The following is a 24,515-nucleotide window of genomic DNA, read 5'->3' on the forward strand; positions in this document are numbered from 1 at the left end:
AGGAGCAGCAGAAGAAGAAGAAGAAGAAGAAGAAGAAGAAGAAGAAGAAGAAGAAGAAGAAGAAGAAGAAGAAGAAGAGAATGAAAGAGTATGAGTCTCAGATTCTCAACTACAGTTTTCAGAAGAGAAAGCTTGCCTTACATATGCACGTATGTGTGGTTCATCTGAGATCAATAGCATAATTGTGCAGGAGAGTGTGTATATGAAGTCATGGGAGCCAATTTTGCTATGCGTATTTTACAAGTGAAAGACAAGGCAAGGCTTGCTTACAATTAGAGAAAATAAAAAACAGAATGAGAGATGATTAGAGGGTGAACCAGTATTTGTGTTGCTATTGCCGCCGCTGTTTTTAAAGATGTAATTCCAAAGGAACTAGTTAGAATTACCTTTTGAAATAATGCTTGTTTCACATCCTCTTACCTAGCTTCCCCCATCTTCTTTCTAAATTTGAAAAGTTTGTACCACTCCTGAAAATGAAATCAGTTTATTGCCAGTATCTCCAGGGAAAATTCTATAAAAGAATGAGTACAATTCACCGGGATGGAAGGAGACTGGGAAATAAGATACTTCATTAGAAGCAGACACTAAGTCATGTTGTATTTTCACCCTGCTCATCTTGTAGTTCAGGGCTCAGGAAACAAGGATATTGCTGACAAAATCTGTCATCTCCTGTGACAGATTTCCTTCTGGGATTTTGTATTTCATTTGGTTGACCCCTGCTTCTTCCTGTTCCCCCTTCTTGAGCCTCTTTTGCTACTTTCATGTGTTCACCCCCAATATTCTCCTCCCATTTTTTTCTATTGTGTTTCCCATCCCTCTCCCTTAAATTCTGTGTTTCACCATCTCATGGGCCTCTCTTTCTCTGCTTTCTACATATTTACTCCTATCTGCATATGCATATTTAACAAGATGAGATCAGAATCTACATAACAGAATGAAGATATGTATTTGTCTTTCGATCCTGGGTTACCATACTTAATATAATCGTGTCTTTACATTTCTATCTATTTTCCTAAAATTTTATCATATCTGTACATCATTTTATATATTACCACATTTCCATTTTCCATTCATCAGTTGATGAACATCTAGATTGATTCCATTTTCTGGCTGTTAAAAATACAGTATCAATGAACATGGTTGTGCCAGTATCTCTGTGTTATGATGCCGAGTTCCTTGAGTATATGCCTGGACATAATGTACCTGCAGCCTATGGTAGATATACATTTCCTTTTGGATGACTTTCCACAGGGGTCACACTGCGTGACACTTTCCCCACCCATGGGTGGAGTTCCCCCTTTCCCCACATCCTCACCAACATTTGCCTTCATTTCCTTTCTTCACGATAGCCACTCTGACAGGAGTGAGATAGAATCTCAAAGTAGTTTTAATTTGCATTTCTCAACTAGATGTTTTGGCCATGTTTAAAAATATTTATTAGCCAATTAGCCATTTATATTTGTTAATTTGAGAATTGTCTGTTCAGGTAAGTGGTCTCTCTTTTTAGTTTGGTGCTGAATTTTTGAAGCTTTATTTTATGTATTCTAGATATTAGGCAGTGAGAATAAAAGATTTCTTTAATTTTTTTGGTACTATCTCACTATGTATCTCATGTTGCCCCCCCCAAATTGTGATGCTACCCATGCTATCCTTAAATTCACAAATTTTCTATCTCTGCGTACTTGAGTGCTGGGATTAGAGGTGCTGCTACTGCTATACCATCCATAAAGATTCTTCGTATGGGAAAATCAATTAGATGAATGCTTGGTAGGGCTCCCCGACAGCAGAAGTGTAAGTTTGTTTTCCTTCACTCTGACTCCCCTTCTCAATTACATATGGTGCCACTTGTGCATGGGTAAGGGGAGATCCACTGGGGCATGTGGATCCTACCAGTAACCACATTCTCAAAAATGGACAACTCTCCCTCCTTTAGCACCAATCCATGGCAATGGCTCTTCAGTGAGTGGTGAGGCCTGACGATCGCCGACTCCATCTGTGCTGGAATTTCAGCCAGCACCATCTTGTGCAGTTCTAACAACAGCTTCTGGGAGTTCGTGTGTGTAACAGCCATGCCTTCTCCCGAAGATAGTGTTTCACTACTCCTTGGCATCCTCTGGCTCTGTCAGTCTTTCCACCTCCTCTTCAGAGATGTTCCCTGAGCCTTGGTGGGAGGAGGGGTGTGGATATAGATGCCCCAATTAGGACTGAGCACCCAGTGTCTTCTCAGCACTTTCACAAGTTATGCATCTCCCTGTTGGCCATGACCAACTGTTCAAAGAAGCTTCTCTCATGAAGAAAGAAGCTCAGGTCTATGGATATAAAAATAAATATTTAGAAAGCAATTCAACAATAAGACCGTTTAACAAAGTAACAAAATATAGCAGGTTCTACTTTAGGTTCTACTATGACCTCCACAGTCATGGGTGTTTGATCAGAATTATTATCTATTATAATACTAGGCATGAAGGTGCATGCTTTGGAGTGGGAATTGACCCCAACAACAGACTATGGTTACCTCATAACAACCATACAACCATTGTACCAATGGACATGTCCTGCAGGTAATCTTTGCATTATGCAGGTCCAGGGTTGCAGAGGATCATGATGTATTTTCTCCTGTATCAGCCAGAACAGCGTGTTCCAGCACTCTGAAATCTATTCTTCTGGGAGGAAGTTTCCTAGTTGACTTGCGATAGATTTTTTTCTTTACTGCAGCCAGTGTGTATCTAAAACAGTAAGGTCTTCCCATAGCAGATAACCAAGGGCAAAGGCAATAGAGTGTGTCTAGTTTTAGAGACTCATGGGACATTCCTGATCCATAACTTGTAGGGAGGTATCACCTGCAATACCTGTGATTTTTCACTTACTAAACCCTGCTTCTGGGAATGGCCACACCTGCCCATGCAGAGTAATTGTGTTTTTCCCTTGACGTTGTGATTTGAATTTGTATACGACTAGTATTTTTCTGTACAGCTTTTCATGAATCCTTAGCTTTGGTTAACCCACCCACTACCCTTTTCTTTTCCCCACCCTTGTTGCCTCCATTGCTTCATCTTCTTTCATTTCACATACACTCTATTGTTCCTTCATTTGTTTCTTTTATAAAATTGCTGTAAGACAGTATGCTTCCATGTTTTCTTAATACAGCCCTCCTTTGATTATCCCTCCCTTTCCATCACTTGATTTCTCTCGTTCTCCAGCACCCTCCCCACTTAGGCCTTTTCTTCCCAGTATTCTACCTCTTGACTTTCATTTTACTCATAACCTGTTAATCCTCTTCTCCAAAGGCTGCCTTGAAAACCTTAGTCTAGTTTCCTGGCTTTTATTTGTGCCTCAGGTTAAACAATCCAAAGACCCGAAGCCAGAATCTACATATGAAAACAAGTATGTAGCTTTTCTTTTCTGTACCTGGAAGAATCACTTTATCTATAATTTTTTTTCAGTTCCATTGATTTCCTTACAGATTTCCTTTATAATTGATTAATATTCTATTGTGACGTTTTTATTTATAATAGATTCACAATGAACATGAATGAGAAAGTGTCTTTGTAGTAGGGTTTAAAGTCCCTTGGGTACATAATCTGGAATGCTATAGTTGGGTCACAGAGTGGTTCTGTTTCTAGTTCCTTGAGAAACCTTCAGACTAACTTCAGAAGGGGCTGCACTAGCTTACATTTCCACTAATGCATACTAAGCTTCTCCTTTCCCTGTATCCAGGCAGCATTTGTTGCCTTTCCTTTTCCTGATCTTCATGGGAATGTAGTGAGGTTTTCGCCACTTAGTAGGCTGTTGCCCCTAGGCTTGCTGTAGATGGTCTTTACTCTTATATTGACACGTGCTTCCTTCATTCCTAACTGGTTCATAATGTTTATCATGAAAGTGGGTTGAAGTTTGTCAAATGCTTGCTTTATATCTCTTGAGCTGATTATGTGATTTCTGTCTTTTGTCAATTATTATGACAGATTACATTTTTGATTTTTATATGTTAAACATCCATATGTTGTTAGGTTGGTCCCAATTCACCAGGAATGGTGTTTGGATGGTTTGCTTTTTCAGACTTCACTGAGAATATTCTTTATCATAAAATGAGATAGTTAAGATAGGCCTTATCAGAGTTCTGTAAATCATTTTAAAATAATTGACCTTGAATGAAAGAAAGGAATGCCTGAATTTACAGTGAGTTGGTCAGGCATATAAGTGGCCTGAGAACCACTGAAATGTGATTTGCATTTGGAGCAAAACCAAGACTTGCCAAAGAACCTTGATCTGTACGTTTAAAGTACTTCCATTGGTTTTAATCAAAATTATACTGAAGTATACCCAGCTATTGACACAACAGAACAAAGGAACATTCATACTTCCAGTATTGAAAAATAAGTGATAAATCCACTCTCTTGCAAATGGTTTATAATACCATTTGAGTTGGTTTACAGCAACTCTCTCTCTCTCTCTCTCTCTCTCTCTCTCTCTCTCTCTCTCTCTCGTGTGTGTGTGTGTGTGTATGTTTTTCCTGAAGATTTCACCTCAATCATAGAAGACATCTTTGCACAGAATTGTGACAATCTCACCACTCTGCCCCACCCCTAGGTAGTTGGAAATGTTCTGAACACTTATTTGAAGGGTTTTCACAACAATTTATCATCAGTAGTAGCTGTTTTGACAATGTATGTGCTACCTTTCCTCTCTTGTGCCTTTTTTCTATTCTTTCCATGCTTTTTATATATTTCAAATAAATTGTATTTCCCTGAGTCTTTTTATTTTAGAAAATGTTTCTGAAAGACCCTAAACTATGGAGTCTTCTTTACTAAGATTGAATAGGAAGATTAGTAATGGAGGGTAAACACACACACATATGCACACACACACACACATGCACACACACACATATGCACACACGCACATACACACACACACACACACACAGAGGAGAGAAGAGAGGGGGTTATATATCACATTACATTGAAATAGAAATAGCCTAAGCAAGATATGACTGAAAATAATTATGAAAAATGTTTTAATATTGAAACCCAAAGAGAATTTCTAAAATTCCTAAAAGCAACAACAAGATCAAAGCTATGTAATGTGAGTTGTCGACTCTAAGGAGTAGTAGATTATGAAGGTATGGAGAAAATGAAAAGGGAATTTAGTTAAATAAAGATAGATTGTACATTTAATACAAAACTTTCATCAGAGAACAAAATCAATTATGTGATATTCAAACTTAAAATCATTATTTAGACAGCAGAAAAAGATAGCGAAAAGGATTAGAAGATAAAAGTTAGATAATAATTATACTGATATTTTTTCACAGTATATCCCTTTGTGGCTCCAGCTTCAGAGGCATAGAAGCAACTGACCACCGGAAATCTCATTGACTCTTCCAACTCTGTATTTGTCAGTTTTCCTTCAGTTTCCATATCTAATGCACTCTCTGACTTTCCTAGAGCATCATATTCAATAAAATGTTTCTTCTAATTATCTCCATTCTTTTGTATGGTGAGAAACGAGACAGTGTATATATTTTGTCATCTCTGAACTGTTCTCTCTCTCATGACTGGAAAGATTCCTTAGTAAATTATTGTGGAAGGGATGCTTGAGTGGATAAATGAACAAATGAATGGCTATCTTAGGCAGATTGGCTAATCTGAAAGGGAAAACATTTTAAAACCACAACCAAAAACATTTTTTCAGCCAGGCAGTGGTGGCGCACACCTTTAATCCCAGCACTCAGGAGGCAGAGGCAGGCGGATCTCTGTGAGTTCGAGACCAGCCTGGTCTACAAGAGCTAGTTCCAGGACAGGCTCCAAAACCACAGAGAAACCCTGTCTTGAAAAACCAAAAAACAAACAAACAAAAAAACAAAAAAAACATTTTTTCCCTTTGGAGGAAAATAGAAATCCACTGTGTATTGATATAATAAGACAATTCCAGATTATTAAGTAAGAATAAGTCTCTGTGTATTGACAAATACAGAGTTTTCTGTAAAATGACAAATGAAGAATTGAGGTGAAAGCAAGAGAAATTAAGCTGAGAAGTGAGGACAGTACAAATTCCACAGGGTAGTGATCAACCAACAAGGCCGGGTCCACCTTGCATGTTCACTGGCCACCATATTAAAACCCTGGAGCTACTGAAATTGTCCCTCCCATCTTACCACTTGTCTATGCTATGGAATATTGGCTTAAGAGGTGCGACATTTGTTTATGCTGTAGCATATGTGTTTAATGATGTGAAGATGTGTTGCATCTTTTATGTTGCATGTATTTAACTCTGTGGAGCTGTGTTACTTTGCCTGCCTAAAACAGCTGATTGGTCTAATGAAGAGCTGAATGGCCAATAGTGAGGCAGGAGACAGACAGTATAGGCAGGGCTGCCAAGCACAGAGAATAAATAGGAAGAGAAATCTAGGCACCAGAAAAGGAAAGAAAGGGGGAGGAGTGAGAAAAGGAGAAGAGGAGCACATCAGGGACAAGACACCCAGTCACACACCCAGTTGTGAGTAAGAAGGAAAGAAAGACATAGAGAATAAAGAAAGGTAAAAAGGCCACATGCAAAATGTAATTAAAGAGAAATGTGAAAATTTAAGTTAGAAAAGCTGGTTAGAAACAAGACAAGCTAAGGCCGGACATTCTTAAGTAAGAATGAGTCTCTGTGTATTTGTTTGGGAGCTGGGTGGCAGACCCTTAAAGAATTAAAAACAAAACCAAAAACTACAGTCTGTAACAGCCAGGCTTCAAAATTGTGGAATATTTTTGGAAGTTTGAAAAAGAGGCAGAGAAGAAATGGCAAAGTGGTGGAATCCACTTCCCGAGGATGAGGAAGTGTGCCCTTCCATTTTTGGTATTCTGTGCATCAGGCACACAACCCACCTGGGACTTGTTCTCTTCTAGGCAGGGAAACCTAGCAGTCGTAGCTGGTGAAGCGATACACTGAGTTTAATCATGAAAAACTCAATCTTGTGCCGAACCACGGTACAGTTAAAACATTTCAACAGAATTAACGTAAAGATACAGCTGGCCAAGATTTATAGGACACTTCTAAAGCAGTATTGAGTGGAAAATTTATATTCAGAAAATGCCTAATTGGAAAGAAAACTATATTAAATGAATGATCCCAACTTCTGCATTAGTAATCTGGAAAATAGGGCTACATTAAAAATAACCACAAGACTGAAAATAATATCAGCTCAGAAAGCAACGAAACAGAAAATAAAGAAAGAAAGAAAATCAGCACAAGCATGAGGATTTCTGTGAGACATTTAATGAAACTGAAGAACCTCTAACCTGGCTGTTGATGAAAAGAGGGAAGTCATAAATTACTAATATCAGGAAAAAATAGAAGCAATATTGAAGATACCTTCAAAATGTAATAACCTAGTGTTATGATCAAACTAAAACACGCAATAAGAAACTCATAATCTAAATAATTTTACATAAAAGAAAATTTTCTTTTATTTTAAAACTTCTAAGCACGAGAGTTCTCTTTTCTAGAAAAGGAAATAGCCATTTTAAGTTCACAGCAAAACTGGGATGAAGTTGCAAAGAGTTCCCATACGTATATCAATCCTGTATGTGCCTAGTCTCCCCGTGGTCAACACCCCAGCTAGAATGGAGCAGTTGTTGCAGCCCATAAGCATACATTGCCATACTGATATCATGAAATTCCCATCACTAATGGGAGGGGTCACTCTTGGTGTCCTATATGCCAAGGATTTGGACAAAGCTATCCTGATACATTCCCACTATTTCGATGATAAACATAGACGCTTCACAGCTGCATCCGTCTGTTTCCACCTCTCCCTTACTCCCTTGAGACACCAGACTGAATATTCTTAGAACTCAGTAATAATAAAACTTCAATTAAAATGGGCAAAGTTTTCAAAGAGACACTCCACTAGGAAGGATACATGGTTACAAAATATATATACAAATGCCCATTCCCCTTATTCATTTCAGACAGAGAAATAGCTATTCCCACTACCTATTAAATGGCTATGAGAAAAAAATATGTCCGCTGTAAGTTTTGTCACGAGAGGTAGTCAAGTTAAAACTTTGACTCTGGCCAAATCTCTGTCTTTCAAATTTTTTTTTTTTAATTTTTCCACCCAATTATTTACACTTCCTTCCCTCCTCCCAATTCCCTCCCACTCCCCTACACCCCTTCCTCCCTCTCCCACCCTGCTTGAGAGAGGGCGGGAATCCTACCCTCTGGGAAGTCCCAGGCCCTTCCCCCTACACCCAGGCCTAGGGAGCTGTGCATCAAAATAGACTAGGGTCCCAAAAAGCCAGAACATGCCATAAAAACAAGACCCAGTGCCTTTATCAATGGCTTCTCAGTCAGCCCCCATTGTCAGCCACAATCAGAGAGACCGGTTTGACCACATGCTCATTCAGACCCGGTCCAGCTGGATTGAGTGAGATCCCATTAGAACAGGCACACTGCCTCAGTTGGTGGACCAAACCCTCGTGGTCCTGATTTCCTTGCTCATCTTCTCCCTCTTTCTGCCTTTCAACTGGACCTTGGGAGCTCAGTCCGTTGCTCTGATGAGGGTGTCTGTCTTTATCTACATTTGTCGCCAGACGATGATTCTATGGTGATAATCATATTCGAGATAATCATCAGCATGATAGTGGGGCAAGGACAGTTCTGGCACCCTCTCCTCTGCTGTCCAAGGACCTATCTGGGGACATCCCATGGACACCTGGGATCCCCTCTAGATCCAAGTCTCTTGCCAACCCTAAAATGCCTCCCTTAATGTACATATCTTCTTCCCTGTTCCTATATCTGCCCTTTCCCCATCTCCACCCTCCCACTCCCCCAAGCTCTTGCCAATCCTTCCCTTCTCCCTTCCCTCTCCCCCTCTCCCCTTCCCCCAAACTCACCCCCACTCCTTCCCAGAAAGTTTTCCTTCAAATTGCATCTTCTAGATATGGCAGGGAAGTCACCTCCATGAAATAGCAACAATATGGATGCTAAACAAAACCCGGACAATGACAGCATCAAATTGACATGCCAATAATTATGGGGAAAATCTATATTACTGTTGAATAGAAAAGCGATGGACTTTTTGCATGTTGGTTTTTATTTTCTGATTCTTTGTTGAACGATCTCAGAGAATTTTTTTTCAGGGAATCTTAGGTGTCTTTAAAGGATATGTTCATATTATTTGCTAATAGCGACAGTGAGTTTTTTTTTCATTTTTCTATCAATTTCATTGCTTTCTCTTGCCTTATTTATCTTGCTAAGACTTCCAATGTTTGAATGAAACCTGAGAGAGTAGATGCCTTGTCTCACTTACCTTTGTCTCCTTTGTTTAGCAAGAAATTCTTGCAGCCTTCTCTATCTAGTGTAATGTTGGTCATCGGTTTTTCATATGAAGTCTTTATAAGGTTGAAATATGTTCCTTTACTTCCTAGTTTCTTCATGGTTTTTGTCATGAAGAGATGTTGAACTTTGTCACAGGTCTTTTCTGAATCAACTGAGATGGTTATACAATTTATATTCTTTTAACTCACTTATACCCTGTCCTCCATTTATTGATATGCATTTGGTAAACCATGCTTTTATGCCTTGGATGAAATCAGGCTAGCACAGTGTACCCTCTTTTTAAATATACTGTTGGATTGATTATACAGCAGAAGGTCCAGACTTTTGAAGGCCGTAGAGACTGGGAATGAGAGGCAGAGTTGGTGAAACACAAACACACACACACACACACCCACACACACACACACAGAAACCTCTTTTTCTGAAGTATAACGTTTTTCTCTTCTTTTTATTATTCTTTCTGTTGCTAGTTCTGTTTTTTTTCTGTTCTGTTCTCTATTTCTCTTCTGTGTCATTCCTGATGACTTCCTTCTACATTTTCCCTGGTGTTTTTCTTCTAACTTCTATATTTTTTCCCTTAAAGCTTATCTACCTCAGCAGAATCTTTCAAGCAATATAAAAGTTACAATGTGATTACATTTTGCTTTTTCTAAGTAAAGGATTACAATGAACACAAGTAATAACATGTTTTTCATATCCCTTACATGATTAAACATTTTACATATTACAGGTGAAAAACAAGATTTCTCATAGATCAGGAACCTTTCATCCATAACTGTTTACATAGGCCACAGTGTTTGTAATTGTCAGAAAAACAGCTTACTGGTTTCACTTTTCATATTTTAGAGTTCAGTCCAATTATCTTAACCAACCATCCATTTTTTTTGTTTTCTAGTTACATGAAGTCAATGGTTTAGAGCTTTGTTTTCATGATGATATACATTGAAATGATTAACACATTTCCCAATGTCAGAAAGAATTTGAGCTAACTCCTGTGACTTAATTGTTTCCCTTAATCATTAACCTAAACCATAGTCCATATGGTTCTTTGGCTCCTCCAGTGGAGCTCATGTAAATCCTAGCTGTGTGACATTTCCTCGTTCCTATTTTATATCTTCTGTAACCTCTGCTTTATCAGGGACAGGAGTGACACTCTATCCTGCCTTCACCTACATTAACTTCCCCACTAAACTCATCTCTATCATAATCCCCTACTGTATTTGTTAAAAAGCCTCAATCTTCAAAATCCTACTTAAGCTAACACTATTATTGTATAAAATCATTGCTTCATTTAAAGGGTACAGCTTAAGAGGAAATCATCTTCATGATAATCCAAAGGTAAAAATGCCCAGTAGAACAGGATATTTCCATGAGATAATCATACTACATTAAAGGCAGTGGGGATCCTCCCACACACATTCACACCATGCCAGATATCAGAGAAAAAGGGCAGTGGCAACCATGTAAAGACACGGCAGTGAATAGAGACACTATGGAGCAGAAGCCCTCAAGACCTTGCCTATTTGTGACTCACCCATCATTGCTTTGTTTCTCAGTGGGCCAACCTCTGGAGCATCAGTTGCCACCTGCTGCACCTCTGACATAGTCACTGACAGTACACATATTTTTTTTTAAGAATTTTTAAGTCCGTGTTCATCTGGAAAATTGGTCTATGATTTTTGATTTTGATTTTGTTCTAATGTCACCTGGTTTTGATAAGAGAGTACTACTGGCTTCAGAGAATGAGTTTTGTGGTATTCAATCCTAGTTTATCAGTTTGTTTAAGAAATATTAGTCTTAGCTCTCATCTGAAAGTCATGTAGAATTTGGTAGGGAATCTCTCAGGCTCTATGGTTTGCTTTATTGGGAAATAGTTACTGATCCAATATTGTGGCTTATTAACATAGTTTAATATATATATATATACTATATAGTAATATATAGTAAGTTTTACTATAAATATAGTATATAGTAATATATATATAGGAAACTATGTTAATACATAGTTTTATATATATAGTAAACTATGATATATATATATATATATGTAGTTTTGGTATTTTATATGTGTGTAGAAATGTCCTTTTAAATTTGAGTTTCTCACATATGGCTGATTTTCTCATCTGTTAAGTTTCCTATTCACATCATTATCTACCTGTTTGAATCTTTTTCAAAACCTTTGATTATTTCTGCAAGTATATTTTTGAATTCCTTATATGGAATTTCACACATTTCAGTATCTTTGGATTTAGTAATTAAGGAGTTTAGACTTCTTAGAAGAATTATTTCATTTTTCTTTTTCTTGTTTTTTTATGTTTCTTTGTTGATACTTACACATCTGTTTAGACATCTATCTCTTCCATAGAAGTTATCTTATTTATTTGTTTGTTGATTGATTTATTGGTGATTTAAGTCACCAATGACTATAGACAAAAATGATAATCAAATTTGTCAAGTGAGTAGAAAACTACCTGGAGAAAGGAGGCCAGTTGGAGGCCTCTTCTCTCTGATTTGCTTTTACCCACTTCTGCGTTTATTCTGCTCATTATGCTGGAAAAGCTTTGGGCTAGGAGGTGGTCATGGAGTTTTCACAGCCTGCTGACCCCCTCTGGCTTGGTGCCAACATTCTCTACAAGTACAAGCTCATCTTTCCGACGAGGGTGGGCTCCTGACTGTGGAGCCCTTCATTATCCTTCCCATATGAGCATCTTAACACGCCTATACCCATCTGACCAGCGGTTGACTGCTGCTTGTGCAGTGAGTTATCTCCCATCCACAGTCTGTAGCTGGCTTTCCTCGGGATGCCTGAATCTCACTTGTTCTTTGTTCAGGTTCTCAGTGCTGCTCATTGTCAAGCAATATATTCTTTTTTAAGACAGTGTGTGTAGGCTGCACACACCTTTTCCAAAGCTGACTTTTTACACAGGAGTCACTCACACCAAATTCCTAAGTTGGATTTAGGGCTTATGAGAAATGTGGGTTTTATTGCGACCAGGACTTATTGACAGTCTCTTTTAAACCTAAGCCAGGTGGCTTAGTTGTAGAAGACTCTTTGTCTCGCTTTCTTCTGCCTGGAAGGCAAGGCATTGGCTTCATGTTTTACTGCTTAGCTTTTCTGTGTCTCCAGGATTTTCAGCTGGCTTACAATCTTAATATCTCTCTCTCTCTCTCTCTCTCTCTCTCTCTCTCTCTCTCTCTCTCTCTCTCTCTTGTGTGTGTTTGTGCTTCTCCCTTTCTCTTCTTGGTATCTAGTCTACCTTTGTTTCTTTGGGTTTTCTCAATCCTGGTGTTACAGTGTAGCTGTTTCTAATTTGCCTTCTTGGCGCACCACTAAGGTTAAAAGACTGAAAACTGCCATAAAGCAATCTTAGAATCTCTAGAGCATGCTGTTATAAAGGGACTGCTGATAAGTGAAAATGTAGTTGAGCACAAGGCTAAAGTGTAGTTGTTGTAATAAATATACTTATCTTTAAAAACTCATTAAAATTATATGTCTGTTTTTTGTGCATTGCATTCAAAACAAAACAGTATTTAGGTATCATTTTCTACAACAAACTAGTGTCATGTGAGGCTGTGTGGTCTGGAAAGGTTGCATGGTTTGAAGATGTTCGTCCATTATTCCTGCTAATTTATATTGCATTTTCAAGGTGTCAGAAGCATGAGAGCAACCATTGTATGTGTGCATGTATGTGGGAACTGTTTTCCATACTTAGTTTGATCTTAGAAAACTGTTCTGAGTAACACTTGTTAAAATGTTGTGAAAACCTCTCTGAAATGAAATATTCCACAGAGACCAGAAAGGCTTTATGAAACAATAGCAGTGCTTAATTATTTATTCCTTGAGCCATCCTAAGTTATTTCCTTCTTGTAGTTAAGATATATGTGTGATAAGGCTAATATTTTCATACTGTGTTTCAATAACGTGGGCAAAACTTTGCTATGGTTATTTATGGTTAGTGGATGAGTCCTGTGAGTGAGAATTCCATGAGTTCTCTCCTGGGTTTATCCAGTTCGAATTTGTTCATTGGTTAATCCCTGTGGCTTAGTCGACTCCAGTGAGTGAGCGCGAAGGTGTTTAACTCACTTTCACACATGAAACAGAAATAGAGAGTGGCCATCTGTCAGTTCTAGTGTGCCCATTCCTTATGGCCGTGGCTTGCACAGATGAAACTGTTTGTCCTCTGGTTCCAGCATGAACCTGTTTGTCTCGTCTTCTCACATCAATGCCAACATTTTCAGCCTGCGTGCTCAACTGTTGCTTCTAAATTCAAACCAGTCATACTAGCGTGTCAGAGTATCTGGCTAGCTCTGCCGCACCAGGAGCTGAACCTAGCCTGCTTCTAGAGAGGTAACTTTATTATTGGTGGTTATGGCTTCCTGTAACCAAATCTATTGCCAATTATTTTGAACTATAGGGAACAAGAACTAGGGGTTTATCTTCTTTCACAAGTCCTTAAACTTTCTTGTATAAATTGGTGCCTCACTCACTAGGGCTTTTGGCCCCAATGTCTTTCTTTCGTGCAGAATTCAGTCATATAAAAGATCTTCATGTCTTCACTCCAGCCCAGAGAGACTCTTCATGATTTTATACAACTAATGGAAATTAATCATATTATTGTTTATGAAGTCCTGAACTTTTGTGAAAAGGCAACAGGAATCTTTCCTTGCGAAAACTTAATTTCTTAAACTCAATTTAAAATTTCCTATTTTAGAAGAATTATACATATGTATGACACGCATTTGTGTATAGGTGCCAAAAGATACTAAGCATTGTGAGTTTATTGAAAAAGTGTAAAGTTATGCAGGTCAAAGGCTGCTGTAGTTTCCTAAGATGATATAAAGGTCCTAGGACTTTAATAAATATCATTTAATCTTCACTGACCAGGGACTCTTCACTTCACGTCAACACCCTTGTCATAAGTCCTCAGAATTGTGTGCTGTGACAGTCCCAGGGAAGTTTTATGAAGCCATTCAGTTCTGTATCATTTTGACACCCAGAAATGTGTTTCATGAGAACCAGAGATTTTTTTTTTAATTGTTACGTAAGTACTAGTCCCCAAAGCTGCTACAAGACATGCCACACAACCATTTAGGAACTGTGACACTTTATGCCTCCTTTTCCTCTCTGGACTTTGTAACAAGGCCAAGAATGGTACAGTCTAACACCATTGTCTGTGGAAACAAGGAAGCTGAGAATGCTTATACTCTGATGGTTAGTTTTCAACAGGAGAAGACTAGGGGGCATTATCTGGAGTAGGTTAATTGAGATAGGCAGCTTGATTCCTTGGGCTTAGGTCCTAGACTCTACAAAAAGGAAAAGCTACTGATCTCCAGCATTGATGTCCCTCTGTTCCATGACTGTGAATACAATGTGACCATCTGGCTCAGGTTCATGGCACCATGGTTTCCCCACCATTGCTAAGACTATCTTACATCTGTGAAGCCAAATAAACTCTTTCTCCCCTAAGTTGCTTGTGTCAAAATATCTTATGTTAGGAAAGGAAAAATAACTAGCAGTCAGGCTGACACATTAGCTTAGTGAGAGGCATATTCTACTAGCGAAGAAGAAAGGGAGACAATGGCCAGTTCCCGAGTCAGTACCGAAGCCAGCATTGTCTACCAGTGCACGAGTAGGTATGTGCCTATGTGTGACTCTGTGTGTAAGGTTAACAGCCAGAGCTGCATAGGGAAGTGAAGTACCTAGATCTCTAGAGGGTTGATCTTGTCACAGCTGGAATGAGTTTGTTGTGGAATGCCCACCACTAAATCATCATTAAGAGAACAGATTTGCTGAAAGAGGGAGAGGGCCATTTGCTAGTGTTTAGCAACAAGTGTCTCTGAATTGTTTTATATGCTTCCACATCTTTTTGCTCAGATGGACTTCAAACACTACCAGAAAAACACCTTTTGAGCTACTTTGAGCTCAATGGAGGACTCCAAGAGGTGATTCAAGAATCTAGACTTCGCTCCTTCTAATACAGCAACAGCAAGATTCCTTTATTTTGCTTGGTAGAGAGCAAAGAAAAGGGAACATGTGAATGGTCACACAGCTCTCTTAAAGTGCTAAATGACTCAACAAATTCTTCTTAATTTAACTTGTTTTGTTGTTGTCCAAGGCTGAGACATTAGCACAGAAATCGTGAAGGGTCATCCATATGTTTATCCATGCTGTCCAAGGCTGAGACATTAGCACAGAAATCGTGAAGGGTCATCCATATGTTTATCCATGCTGTCCAAGGCTGAGACATTAGCACAGAAATCGTGAAGGGTCATCCATATGAAGTGTTGTCATGCCAGTGGCAGAAAGTGGGGAAAAAAACCACAGTTTGTTACCAGAGCAACATCTCAGTGCCAGCTGAAGGCGACACATAGAACACAGTGTCTGCGTGACTGGGGCTGAAGCTGCTAAATCGCAGTGTCTTTAACCCTGCTTTGAAAAACCCAGTGTTTTAACTGAAATGACTAGTCCTGAGCACTTCTCGTGATGCTCCCTAATTAACTGACCTATCTGGAATTCTGTTTCAATTCAAATTTGTTTCTTAAAAGCTTCAACTCCGTTTAATTTGTAACTGAGTGAATGTTTAGTATTTACACCAAACCTTAGAAACATTTGCTGTAGATTGTGATTAAGATAAAACAACAGCAATACACACACACACACACACACACACACACACACACACACTACAGACACACCCCAAGGGCTATAAAGAGGGCATTGCAGATGTTTATTGGCAGGGTTAAGTAACTCAAGCTACCTTTGAAATGATTGCAAAAGTCTCCTAACACTGATGGCTGGCCACAGGGCTGACGGAGCATAGAGGCTAAGGTGCTGCCTGCAGCTTCCCAAAACCAGTGCTTCTGCAAGGCTGCTGAGCAGAGTCTGTGCAAATTACAAAGCGATGTTCTGCAAGGAGCAGGGACCAGCCTCCCTCCCACTGCCTACTGCCAGGCTGCAGCGCCCACTGTGCTCCCCTTCATTTGTCTTCCATGACAGCCCGACTCTCAAACGTGTCACATTTAAGCCAGTTCCCAATTAGCTGTGGAGGTTTTTCAGGGCTCTTGGCAACATTCCCGCAGCTTCTGGGGGCTGTTGCTGCCTCCAAACACAGGATCGTTTCTGCTTGCCACGACTTAAAGGCAAGAGCCTCTGTGACGGCAAAGCTGTGGTTTCATTATTTCTTGCTAGAGGAAGAACAGAACACATTGCTTTTAATGCTCAAATATGTCATCTGAGGGGGGGGGAAGTAACTCTTCCTGCCTGCCTGAACCTGAACCATTCCTCCTTTTTTTAAAAAAATTTATTCAACTGTGTGCACACATCCACAACCCACAATGTTCTTACAGATGGGTCCCCAGAAAATCTTACATAGCAATTTGGGGACAGCAGGGTGTAATGAAGTTAAGGGTTTGGAATGAAATGGCAAAAAGGTAGAATCAGGGCTTGCCACTTAGCTGCCATTGAAACTGTTGACAGTAGGTCAACTCTTGAGGTGCCTTTGTATTTGACCTGAGCTCCAAGGAGAAGGACAATTTCCTTTGGGCCTTTTTGGAGAAGTCATAACAGGAGGCCTCTGTTTTCTTTCATAAGCCACATTACTGCTAGACAGCTAATCACTGGTTTGTGTCTGTGTTTAGAACATGCGTAGGTCAGAGAAACTCCCTCTATCCTGTTGAAGGTGTTAGCACATTGCTTATTTGGCATCCATGGCCTCTAAATATAGGATGGAGTCTTGTTTCCAGCAAACGATCTGAAAGTACGCTGGTCCTGCTGCCAGGGACTCTCCCAGTGCTCTTGGTACTCACACAGAAGGCATACACACTAGGTGCTGTTGCTTGTGTTAGTTTTCATATGGCGCAATCACAGGCAAATCCAGTTAGTTCCACAGCTCAAACTCTTGATAGTACATTGTGCATCACACATCTGACTTTACACCAGCTTTTAGGGATGGTATACCAAGATGGCAGATGTGGAAGGATTTTTATAACCTTCCTTAGTCTACTTACAGTGAAGGAAGATGTGAACTCTGCAAAGAAAACTCTGCAACCTCTTACAAAGGAGCTATCCCTATGTCCCTTGTCTCTTATTCAACCTATGAAGCAATCAATATGTTAAAGACCTTAAGTATTGCTTCCCTAAGTGCTCAATAATTATTGTTCAGTGTGTTTGCTGCTCATGGCTGAGTCGATGCTAGTGGCAAAGACTACAATAACTCCATGGGATGTGTGAGTACTGCTGCATGTCTCTTGGCATTTAACTCTTCACTGTGAAGTCTACTTGCAGGACTTCACCCACGGTCTGTTTCACTCATGACAGTGAAGGCATTCCTGTCCTCCTGAGGGCTGATGAACCCGAGAAGGACTGCTTTCCAATTTGACAGGCATTAACATCAAGGCAACTTTGTGTGATCTCACTTTTGCCTACTTATGGTTGATTGCTACTTTATTCACATCATCTTTTCCTGGGAATAGAGGAGAGAATTCTGTTCACTTTTTTTTTTTTGTTTAAATCATAGACACTTTTGCCTTATTCTAGTGCTTTCTGTAGAGAGCAAAGTCTAAAGTGCATCCTGGAAGAGGAAATATGAAATATGGCTGTTTTCACTTTTCTTTTGATCATATAAACTGAATTTCAATTTTTTTCTCCATAAAGCATCACCTCAAAAGAAGTTTGCTTCTTTTCACAAAACAGATGCTCATTAGAACAAATTGGCAAGGAATTGGGGCCTGCAGAGCTTTATCAGTGACTAGAGAGAGGCTGTTAAATATGTGTAGGTACAGGTATGGTGCCAGCCTGAACTCAGATATTCCCGAGAGTTATGACAGATATCCCAAAAGTGATTAAAATGAAGAGTAGGGTTGTTGGTGATCATGAAGGAAAAGAGAGATAAGGAGACAGAAATGATGTATTGCATGCACATATTATCTACTTACAGAAATCAGGACATATTCCAGGAAGACCATAAGTGATATGTGGACTAAGCTTTGGAAGATTGGTTTTGTGGGAGGAGAGAACTGCCATATAAGGAGGAAATCTGGTGATTTTTGAGGACATGGAAGGAATCGATGCTATTGCAAGGTAAGGCATGCCATGTAATACAGTAAAAGACATTTCAGGTGGAGTCATGGCTGCCTGCTGAAGCTCTTATGGTCGTATAAATTCAGCGTGATGTATTTTAGACAGTATTGGAGTTCTGAGTACAGCAGCCTGGGAAACAAAGAGGAAAGGATGAGGATCTTGGGTCCCAGATTCTCCTTTTAATAAGAACCACTAGGGACACAAGAGGGTATGAAGTAACATGAGCTAGTGTGGGAAAACCTTTTAAAGACTTGGAACATTTAAAGCTTGTACAGCTGTAGAAATCACAGAGAGCAGGCCTGGGGCCCAGGCTCAGTGTTCCTTTCCCTTGACTATGGATTCGCCATTGCTTACTTGTTGTAGGGATAAGAAGGAAAGGTGTTTGTTAGATTCACAGCAGCCAGAGAAGGGGAAAGAGGGAAGCAGGTAGGGAAGGAGGAAAGGAAGAAAAGAGGGAAGGAGGGAGGAAGAGAAGGAGAGAGGGAGGAAAAGAAGGAGAGAGAAACTGGGCTGGTGACAATGCTTTCTTGGCAACATAGAAATTAAATTGTCCAAATAAAACTTAAGTGCATAGGAAAAACAAGCAAAACTAGACATGGCTCTAGAGTAATGTTATTGATCCAGGAATGAGATTACTTTTGATTTTTCTTTTATATTTAGCTGCTCATCTCAGCAAAGATGTTACAACTCTTCGCAGCCTAGAGGAGCCTGTGCTATACTATAGTTGTTTACCAATTCTTTCCTCTCCTGAGTTTTCCACAAGGAAACTTAGGTCAGGAGAATAATTACATGTCTCCATGCTTGATAGAAATTTCTAGATCTCTTTCATACAAGTAACTTCAAGATTGACTGTCATTTTATTTAGAGTACAAGTGATATTGTCTATTATGGCGACAATATTTCCATATGTATCTACCAGGAAATCAGAATTTCATTAGTAGGTCATGTTCATGAAATTTTCTCCCTAAAATAGGACTTGACAAATCAGGGTCATCCTGATGAGAACTGGCTTAGGCAAAGACTTCTGCTTATAGATAGGACAATTAGTACTGTATGATCAAGGGTGAGCCTTTTACTAAATAAAATTAACTTCTCCCTATGAATTGAGATGAGTATTAAAATTTCTCATGATATTACATCCTATTGCCTTAGGAACAATACATCTGTGAAGAATGTTTACATTGTATTGGCTCCAGAATTCACCAGGGGAAATGGATTTTCAGCTTCCTGGGGCAGCACAGAGTGGAAGGTTGGCATGGATTTGTGGTTAAGTGTTGTAGCAGGCCACTTGTTTGTCCTGGCTGCCCCGAACTGAAATAATCACACAGAAACCATATTAATTGAATCACTGTTTGGCACATTAGCACTAGTTTCTTATTGGCTGACTCCTACATATTAATTTAACCTATTTCTTTTAATTTGTGTATCACCACATGGCTGTGGCTTACCAGCTAAAGATCTGTCTGGCTCCAGCAGGGCTACATGGCTTTTCTCTGAATCACTTCCTCTCTCCCAGCATTCAGTTTAGTTTTCTTTGCCTACCTAAGTTCTGCCCTGCTATAGGTCCAAAAAGGTTTCTTTATTAATTAACCAATCATATTCACAGCATACAGAGGGGAATCCCACATCAGTTGAGCATCCTGCTCTTACTCCTTTCTGCCACCTGAGCCCACAGTGATACCTTCCATGTGGAATTTCTCTCACAGCCAGGAGACTCCTTTTGCCTTCTCTGACTTTCCTATATCCCATCTGTAAATTGAAACAAACAAGTTTGGAAGCAGTTTCATTTGCTGAATATTACTACTTTCATCTTTAACTGTAACTCTGCTGACTTCACTTTTTTTAAAATAAGAAAAAAGTCTGGACAGCTGTAAGCTGTTACCCAAACCCTTAATGTTATCCAAACATCATTAAGGTTATTGTCCTAGACTCCAACTGACTTAAAAGATGTCCCTATGAAATTTGTTCAGCTCTTGCCTCAGATAGAGCACTGTACTGCTTGTTCATTCAATAAGAGTGAATTAAGTGTTGATGGGGCAGCATATCTGTCACCTCCAACATCCCTGGTTGTCTTCATTCACTTCATAGCCTGTGAACCATCTTTCAGCCAACTCACATATATTAATTAGAGTCTTCAAGTGTCATTTCATGGAACTGCCATTTGCACTCCATAATAGAACATATTTTGTGGTTTCCCTCCCTAACTAAAGAAATTAAATTAATGACAATTTTTTTTATCCTTAAATCTCTAAGACTATTTCTTAGTCTTAGAAGACATTTTACTTTAATAGTTCAATTTTTTTGTTTGTTTAAGAATTGACTTAAGATTAATGCTATCCAGAAAATAATATTTCATGAATTATTTTATGAATTATACCATAATTTTCTTGTGTGATAATTCCTCCAAACATTTTAATGATATATATTTAAGATGTACAACATGTTGTTATATTTATATATAAATGTATATTTATAATGTCATATTTATATTGTCTTAGTTTTCAGCCTGTTGTTGCAATAAAGCACTGGCCAAGAGGAACTTAGTGAGGGAAGGGTTTATGTGGCTTATGAGTTCTGATTACAGTTTATTACTGAAGGAAGGAACTCAAGAACTGTCATTTAGTAAGAGATTACTTCAATTGAGGAAGTGTCTCCAACAGAGTAACCAAGAGGCAAGTGTTGACAGTGGTTTCTGTCCTGCCTGGTCCCACAGTCATTCAGTTCCAAAGAAACACACAGATATCTATATTAATTATAAACTGGTTTGCCTATTAGCTCTGGCTTCTTATTAATTAATTCTTACATGTTAAATTAGCCCATAATTCTTGTCTGTGTTAGTCTGTGGCTTGGCACCTTTATCAGTGAGGCATTCTCATCTTGTTTCCTCTGAATCTGGGTGATGACTGCAGAATGACCTTTCCTCTTCCCAGAATTCTCCTGTTCTTGTCACCCCACCTATACTTCCTACATGGCTACTGGCTAATAAGTGTTTTATTAAATTAAATTATATTAAAGCAATACAAATGACAAATCTTTAAAAAGTAAAAACTCATTGTCCTATAGCACTTTCTTCTTTTTTTTCAAAACAAGAATTCTAAATCTAATCTACTTTGTTTAGCTTTCTTCCTGACCATTATCCACAACAACTTGTAACCAACACTCTAAACAAAGAAAAACATTCATAATCCATTTTTTGGAGGAATGCAGGCTACTTCCTGCTGATTGGGGGTGCTGATAATCTTATGGGGACCTAAAAAAGATAGAATTATGATCCATTCCTGACTAGAGTATCCTGTGAGGCTTGATCATCTCAGCCAGCAGTCTTGAAACTGTTCTGTATGTAGAACTCAGACATCTGGGCCATCCTCTCCTATTGGAGATTTTTCAGGGGGGTCTTCCTTGATAAAACTTGATTTTTTTCTTAACCCATAATGTATCCACAGCCTCTCATTTCCTGTGGAAACAAAAGCAAAACCTCTTCTCCAAAGTAACATATCTTTTTTACTTCAATTTTGAAGTCAAGGCATTTTCAAAATACCTATCTTGGATTTACCCAGCAGCATTTATAATCAAACATCTTTTAGCAGCTGTTACTTCTTCCTCAGCTATCAAACAATTCAAAGACAACACAATAATACACAGTATCCGGACTCTCTGTGTATTTTCCATCTTTACAGGGCTTTATTTTAATCTCTATATTTTTCTTTTTATAATTTTTAGGGTTTTTTTGAGACTATGTTTATGTGTATCTTTGGCTAACTTGGCACTCATTCTATACACTAGGTTGTCCTTGAATGCATAGAGATCTGCCTAGCACTGCCTTCCAAATGTTGGGATTAAAGGTGTGTGCCACCACACCTGACTACTCTTTATTTTTTATTTTAAGGACTTTAATCCTTTTCTTTTCTCTCTGAATCCTACACATATTTTTAAACACACTGTAAACCATTTAGAGGCTTTTTATCTGAATCTATCTTTACTGTATAACTTTTTCTCTGACCACATGATTCTTTAATTTGCTAAACGATATGGCTAGGTTTAAAACTGTGGCTTTGATGTCTGGATCCACTCAAGTCTGGATCCACTCAATTCCTTAGCTTTTTGAAAATCTAGCCTCACAGTGGAGTTACTTGCAGCAGCCATTTTTATTGGTACAAATCTATGGAGTTTCAAGGTTCATGTCACCACCAAGAAACATGCTGTTTGCTATTCATAAAAAGCATTTAAGGGTTTGCTGACAGTTCCTCTTAAAAGAGCTGCAAGGTTTTACAGATAAATCTGAGTCATGGAGAACATGTTAGAACATCATTTCTCCTTGGTCTCTGCTTCAGTTCCTGCCTTCAGGTTCCTGTCTTGGGTTCCTGCCTTGACTGTTCTGAAAGATGGATGGTGACAGGGAAGTCATCAACCACATTCTTCCCACATAGCTTTTGGGCAGTTTTTTTTTGTTATCACAGTAATAGAAAGTAAATTGAGATCATGTCCACTTTGAGCATACTTGGAGAAATCTATTTATAATCTCACTTTAGACTTTTCTATATTCTTTTGCAGTGCTTCTGGATATAAAATCCAATAGTGGGGTGCAAGAGTCATTGGAAAGCTTTAGGGAGACAAAAGGCCCAAGTTTTGTTGGGCAATCTTTATGTAGAGTTCTAAAGACTCTGGAAATTGATGAGTTTTCCCTTCCAGCAGCTTATGTAGTACCTTTTGATTTTATAAAAGATAGCCACCAGCTACCTAATCAATGACAGCTTGAATTTTCTGTGCCTTGTGAACAAAGTATGTGGTGTCTTCATCAATAGGATATTACTATTAAGCTTTAATGGGCAACCATATACAGTGGCAATAGCTTATGTTATATTGGTGACCTCTGGGATATTCTTCTGACCAATAACTTGAGGGAAGGCATGCCATTCTTAGCACTGTACTTTTTATTCAGTAACATATAGCTTCAGGGAGGAGAATTATCCCTTGTGGAGGGTAATTCTAGTTAAATTATTTAATATGTATGTGTTGTTCCTTTGCAGAACTACAGCTCCCAGCGTTCCCCTGGACTATGGACACATTTCCCAGAAGCCTTTGCATTCCTCGTTAAAAGGCGAGGGTCGCCACGACTCCCTTCCCTTTCCCCACCCCCTGCCTCTCCTGTTGTCTCCGCACACCTGTACCTGCCCGCCGTTACCCCTCCCCCATTAAAAGTGCACCCACGTGGGACCACCGTGTGTCTGTGTCTCCTTTCCCATGTAACGTCTTTACCCTTTAACCCCGCAGACAAGAAAGCCAGGCGAAAATAGGAACAACAGTATGCATATATATATAATATTGATATACTTATAGTTTATAAAATAGTAGGTTTCCATATTGCATTTCAAAACATTCTTAGTGTTCATTATCTACTCCCCTCATAGCTGCCACTCCCTTCATAGCTGCCACTTTCTTACCTTCACATCCCACTGTGCACTTAAACCTTTCTGGGGCTTAGACTGGTTTCCTTGAATTGGTGTCAATATCACTTTATCTTGATGTATCCCACTACTTTGCTCTGCACATCTTTGAGAAACTTCTAATGAAAAAGTACATATGAGGTAAGAGTTTTTGCATGTTTGGAATTGTCCTCATCCTTTACTCCATGCGAAAAAGAATAGGTACTATTAGCAAGTAGCCATTGTTTTAGAAACAGTGATAAAAGTTATTTAATACTAATAATCTTACAAAACATCATGACAAAGTAATCACAGTGCCTATGTGTTAGAGGAGGGCACTTGTTTGTTCTGGCCACCTAGAACCAAATTAACCACACAGAAACTATATTAATTAAAATACTGCTTAGGCTATTAGGTCTAGCTTCTTATTGGCTAACTCTTACTTTTTAATTTAACCCATTTTTATTAATCTGTATATCACCACAAGGTCATGGCCTACCAGCAAATTTTAGCATGTATATCTCTGGTGGTGGCTCCATGGCGTATCTCTCTCAGCCTTCCTTCTCCTAGCATTCAGTCCAGTTTTCCCTGCCTACCTAAGTTCTGCCCTATCAACAGGCCAAGGCAGTTTCTTTATTCATTAACCAATAAAAGCAACACACAGACAGAAGTCCCTCCCACACCAA

This window comes from Microtus ochrogaster, chromosome 21 (assembly GCF_000317375.1).
Source record: "Microtus ochrogaster isolate Prairie Vole_2 chromosome 21, MicOch1.0, whole genome shotgun sequence".
Lineage (NCBI taxonomy): Eukaryota > Metazoa > Chordata > Mammalia > Rodentia > Cricetidae > Microtus > Microtus ochrogaster.